The sequence below is a fragment of the Abramis brama genome (genome assembly GCF_963993115.1).
Source record: "Abramis brama genome assembly, chromosome: 18".
NCBI lineage: Eukaryota > Metazoa > Chordata > Actinopteri > Cypriniformes > Leuciscidae > Abramis > Abramis brama.
In genome coordinates, this window is record NC_139980.1 from 12,566,298 (window position 1) to 12,573,100 (window position 6,803).

Consider the following 6,803-nt stretch of genomic DNA (forward strand, 5'->3'; position numbering starts at 1 on the left):
CTGCAGTCCAATCAGCAGCAACATAAAGCACATGGTATTAAAGTGAACTCGCACAATGGGTTCAAGGAAAGTAATTTACAAATGTCTTCGATGCAGCTCGGTATACACAACAACTGAGGATATTAGAAGACATGTTTGTTTTATTGTAAAAATATAGGTTATCAACATAATGATGTAGTTGCTTATATTTTTAGCTTCATTGCAAGTGTATGACATTTGGTATAGAAATAAACAATGGTAATTAAGTGCTTTTCCTAAAAAGGAGAAAGAAAATACAGGGTATTAAAACAGTATGAACTACAAATAAAGTCAGTATGTGAGGCTAAATAGATGCGTTTTAGTCTGAATTAGGTAAGATGTGTGCTTCCATTTCAGTTTCAGCAATCCCTTCACTCGATTGGGATGTTCTCTTTTGTTCTGGGCGGCAAGTGCAGTAACTGTAACATGGGGCATATTTTGTAGTATTAAACACGTATTTATACCGACTTCATCAGGCTCCGAAAATTCTTCACAAAGAATGGCCTTCTCAGCTGCCATAGTTGCAACTCTTGCGTCATCAGAACAGTGTGTTCAACGCATCACCGTTTCTGTTTAAAAAACTGTCGGGGCTGAACGCAGCCCTGATAAAAAAGAAATTCAGAACCACATAGGCCAACTAGTTTGCTATCTAGCCCCGTTCACATGACGATAAATAAAATAACGATAAATATATAGTTCTAAAAAATCGTATAAAAGAATAAAAGAATAGAACAGTGCGCACCACAGATAACGGCACAGTACGATATCGTTGGAATCACTTTCAGAATGATTTTATCCAGCTGATGAATGCTAAAAACATAGACAGACCATCAGAATCCATTCTGCTGTAACGAGCTCGAGCATTTAATTAAAGTGACAGACAAGCAAGCACTTAGATTATTAAACAGAACGATATCATCACTGGTGTGGATGCTAATAGTTATCGTTATAGTTATCGTTCTTGGTGTGAACCGGCCTTTACTCTTAGAGAGAGAGAGAGAGAGAGAGAGAGATTTTATATTTAACTATACATTTAACTGTATTTTTTTTCTTATATTGTATATAATGTATGAAATTCATTTACAGTTGCACAACAACTTATGACATATATTTCATATAGGCTATTGCACTACTCCTGTCCTGTGTCTGTCACTTAGCCAGCTCCATTACAGGCTGATTGTTGTGAATCTCTGTCCTTCACTGCCAGACAGACAGTACAGTAGGCCTACCGATACACAGAAAAGCGGATACATGAGTACTACGTTAAAATTGGCAAAATTGTGTCCATTACAAAACGTCCACTAGAGAGCAGCAAAGGTTTTTTGGGTTTTTTTTTTTAGATGATATAATGCCTTAAGCATATTGGACATGAATATCAATGTGCAGTTAACAGCTATTTAGATGTGAGAATGAGTGACGAGACTCCAGTGAATTATATATAGACCTAACTATAATTATATAATTAGATGATTGTTATTTACATTTTTTATTTACCTAATTACAATTTTTGACCATTTTTCAAATATTTTTGCTATTTTAAATTATTATTATTTTTTTCATTTAATCATGATCACTGAGCAAGCATCATCTCTGTAATTAAACAAACTACTTGAGTATCAAAACCCAACCTCATTTTAATTTTGCTATATATATTTTTTAAGTAAGTGGAAATATTTAACATTTATTGTTTTCTTTTTTAATTTTCATTCCACTTAAGATCTTTTTCATCTTACTTTACATTTGATTATAATTATAATGGTTGTTGTGGTCATTTTAATTCTGCTAGAAAATTAATTTGAAAGAAATTTGTCAAAGCCGTCAAAAACACTTTTTATACAGCTATATGTCACCTGGTGTGAAATTCTCTGTTATTACAATGCAGGGTAGGTTATATGAGACTGAAAATGACATCATTCCACTTGATCATTTGAAAAATTTTGAGTAACAAAGGAAATGAACGATAATAAACATCAAACAATAGATTGTTGATTAATCATTTTATCCTAAGTAAACTCTGGTTTTCCCATATAATCAGGAAGACATTTATCATATTAATACGAGAACTCCATAAACAATGATAACAAGGAAGTACAGTAAACTTTAAATCACTTCAAAGTTGTTTCCTCTGAATCCTGTTTTCCTGTCAGAATCACTTTTTGATTGCACATAAATGGAGAGTAACAATGTCACTCTCTGGCCAGGTTTTTTTTGCGGACCACCTGTGTATGTGATGTGGAGTCTGAGGGGCCCTTCTGACATGCAGTGCAGGTGTGTGATGGGACTCTGTTGAGGTAACACATTCATCTTTTTCCCACTCTGGTTTTCCCAGAGATTGCGGATACTGTGTCCCCACAACCCAGGTCCCCAGACACTGCATCCTGTCCAGCAGTATAACCTGAATAACAGTGGAAATGAAGGAGCGGAGAGAGAGAGAGAGAGAGAGAGAGAGAGAGAGAGAGAGAGAGAGAGAGAGAGAGATTGTGCTCGAGAGAACCTCCGTGTCCTGCCCATATTCACGACAATGTGCTAACCCTGCAAAATTCCTGCTGCACCATGTCTTATTGTGTTATGTGTGTGTACACACACACACACACACACACACACACATATATATATATATATATTTATATATGCGAAACTGGGGTTAGTTGTCACACTTTCCACTCTAGTGAACATTTCTCAGGGTAGTTTAATTTTTTTTAAAGTCAATTTCTGTGCAAACACTGTACCCAAAAATGTCTTGGCTTCAAAAAAATAAATAAATTATTGAGGGGTGGGCGATATAACCAAAATCTTATATCACGATATGAGTCATTTTGTACCATAGCATAACGATAAACCCCATTATAAAACCCCATAGGAAAATCTCAAAGGATCCAGCGACGAATTATACTTACAGGTTCTGACATCATACCTGCAGCACTGGGGATGTTGAATGCTTGAATGTGATTGGTTGATGATCGTGGCGTGCAATTATTTTCATGGAAACGCACGGCTAAAGTGGTTCCAGGCAGGCCTTGACCGCATTACAGTTCCAAACAATTTCAGTTATTTCAAAGGTCTTTACAGCCGACAACAGCAAAAGAACCAAAACCCACAACGACACTGTCCAAGCAAATAAATATAGTAAACAATAGGATAAAAATGACTAATTATTTCTGTGTTTTTGCCACAAAATTTCTCCCACTCTCTCTCCCACTCAAATATGTTGCGCTGCTCTGACAATTTTATCAGTAAAATAGTTGAACAACTTAAAAGCCACATGACATTTCTCACTACCAAGGAAATAACGGCACTGTTCTTGAAGCAGATAAACTTACAGTAGACGCTGCTGCCGAAAACTATCAAGAGACGCACAGACTCAGGTAATTCACACACGTCTAACCCTCCCTAATTTAAGAGGGTTCTGAACTGTTTTTAAATCAAAGTCGCTGCTAGAGAAAAACACATTTGTTAAACGTATTTTATTCAAACGTAATTGTTACTGCGATAAAGTGAAAACGTCCCTGTATGAAAACTAGTCTTCATCTAAGTGAAAATTGCTAGTGCATGTGTAACTCAGACTTTGCATCTTGACTATGAACTCTTGTGCATAAAACAACAGGTAGGCCTAGTAGATTGATGTGAGAGTCTGCTCTCTCACACGGTTTGCGTGCACCCAGTCCTAACCGTGCCAATCAAGCAGCACCTGAGGACAAAAGAGAGAGAAGCCCCTATTCACAGCCTTGTAGGGTGCTTCCTTAGTGGAAGAGGGGAAAGCAGCGTACTGTGAGAACATTTTCTCTCTTCCTCTCACCGTGTGGGAAAACTCCTCTGCCCCTCTCACACATCAAGCCGGACAGGGACTCACTCATTTATTCGTCCTTTATTAAACGAGACCATGGACAGATCAGTTACAATAACACTGAACAATGCTCTCAAGGGCCTGTTGTTTAGCCCTGGCTTCCAGGACTGCTTTATACATGGTACTTCCTATGTGGAATCAGTTTTTGTCTGGAGTTGGTGGTCTGAAAAGACACGTCCTTGGCACTGGAGCCATATCCTACTGTAAAAAGACATGCCAGGACTGATACAATGATCAATGATTGGCTCATTCTAGATTTGTGTCCTGTTTGTGCTCCCAAGAACTGCCTGCAAATCATAAGACAATCACATACTTCTCATATTATTTGACAGAGGTTAACTGTAGTGTGTAATTTTAAAAGAAAAGTTAGTTTTTTTCATTGGGCAATATGAATGTACAATTTTTATAGGCTTTGGAGAATACAAAAATCTACTGAATTGAAGTTTGAGAAAATGTAGAAATTGTCATTCAACCCTGTGTTGTGATATTTATAATAATTAATGGTTTGATCTTTCTGATAGATTGACCTTTTAAATTAATATTATTTTTCATTTTATATATATCATTATATTTGGCCGTGTCAAGTTCAGTGTTATGGGGAAAAAATAGTTTTTCAGTTTAATAGATTTTATTAATATTTTTTATAAACAAAAATAGTGACTGAAAATTGTGCTTGATATTTATACTATCGTATATACATTCCAAAAATACTGTGACAGTCTGACTCTGTAGCAACATTAGGCAAATATTTAGAGAATCAGGCATTAAAACATAATATATATATATATGTGTGTGTGTGTGTGTGTGTGTTTATATATATTGAAAAAGTGGACGAGAAAGACTTAAATTACTTAAAATAAAATAATCTTATTTCAAAAATTGATTTAGAAGTGATTTAAAAAGACAAGTGTCCTCTGTTACACTTGTAATTGACATCCACCTGCATATGTGTGAGGCAGGAAGTCCTGGCACACAGCTTAAAATGGCTCTTCTCCTGACCGACAGGCTGGCACACTTGTTTTTCCTGGAACATCTGGAAGCATGAGAGTGTGGAGTCACACTAAGCTGGTCTTTGCAGCTGGCTACAGGCATAACACTCAAAGGTAAACAGGGAAAAACAGGGAAAAACCCCTTGCATTATCCTCCGGAATATATGTCTGTATATCCCAGTGTTGAGGGTGGAAATAGCCCCCCTATCAGGGAGCAGGTGCTTCCTCCAGCAAGTCTTCTTATTTATCCACATTTACAGCCATGTTTGGGCAACCATGGACACCAGCTCAAGTTCAGGCCCCAAAGTCTCTTAATACCAACAACAGCTAAAAAGCGTTTCGATGTGCTGCACAGGTGGACAAATCATAAAAAGGGGAATCGAATTCATAATCTCAAAGTAACTCCAGCTATTCCTCATTTGACTTTCTATCAGCCTTCAGGAAATGCTTTTTTTAAATTTATTATTAACTGGTGATATTTTAATTTTGTTTTTGGTAATATGGCAGATTTGATCCCTGCGAGAAGCAGTGAGCTTCAGTATCACTGTATGCTTGACTTCTAGAGGGACACATTGGCCTGTCATCACTTTTTGATTATGATGCATTATTATCATCATATTCCTCATATATACTGTACACTGTAAAAAATTTCGAACCCTCCCAAATCAAAAATGTCAAGTGACCGATAACATCTAAATTTTTCAATTGGCCCAAGTGAAATTCTTGTTGCAATAGTCTGTTAACATTGGCTCAATGACAAATAATACGTCAGACTAATTGAAAAAGTTTGATGTTATCGGTCACTTGAAATTTTTGACTTGGGGGATGTAATTTTTTTTTACAGTGTAGGGTAAACAACTACCTATTTGAGACTTAATTGATTGAAGTTTAAGTTTAAATAGTATTTAAACCGCAGAAATAAAAAAGGGGGAAAAGTGTTAAGTTCTCAGAAACGTACTTCTTGAATTCCTGGTTTCATTTGGTTGTAAAGAACGTTTTAATAAAAGGTTACATTGAATTTACATCCTGAATCCCTTTCCTTAAAAAGGTAAAATCTTATCTGATATTTTAATAGACTTATTGACCAGGGGTTCTATATATGATATCATTTCCTGATTTAAGGTTGTTGTTGTTTTTGCACCCTTTTAAGACTGAAAGCAAATAAAGCAGTTTCTGTTTCACCATTTGACTAGCTTTCGAATGATTACAGTACTATTACAAATAAAGTAAACAGGAAAAAGCAATAACCTTCTGTATTCTCTGCATACTGGCATGCAAACATAATCATGTATACTCTTCCACTGGTCCGTCTTTACATGATGCTGAAATTAATACGGTCTCGTCGTCTCTCTCTCTGTAAAGAGATGGAAGGCACTCTAGGATATTGTAAGAACTTGCGAGATTAGACAGCTGTGTTTTGTCGGCTGCTTCAGCCCCGCCTTCGAGTGTGGCACTCGGTCGATGGGAGTGACACCAATTATTTATGTCACATTCCCTCCGGAAGCAGAGGATGGAAACTCAACAAGAGAGGACCATCCATCAGACTTGTCCAATGGGGCTGTATACCTGTGACTCCAGCACTGCGAAGGCAGGGATGAAGTCTCTTAGGACAGGTTCAAATAACCAGCCACACACTTACCCTGTCAGAAAGAGACAGTAATTAAAAGTCCCAGAATATACATACCATTTAGTCTGCAAATATCAATTTTAGACTAACGGATTGTAAAAGGTGATGCCATTTTAGGGGGTGTTAACTTGAGTAATTGGAGTTGTCGTGGAATCCTTGGGCTCTGCCCCTGTTCGGTGAACTGGCCGGCCTGTTAAAAACACAGCGAAGTTAGGGAGGAAAAACAAAATGCAGGTTGTTTCAGATCGCTCACTGGCTGGGAATTGACTCTTAACTAGGTGGTTGATGGATGAGGTGGGTCAGGTTATTAATAGTTTGCTGATTT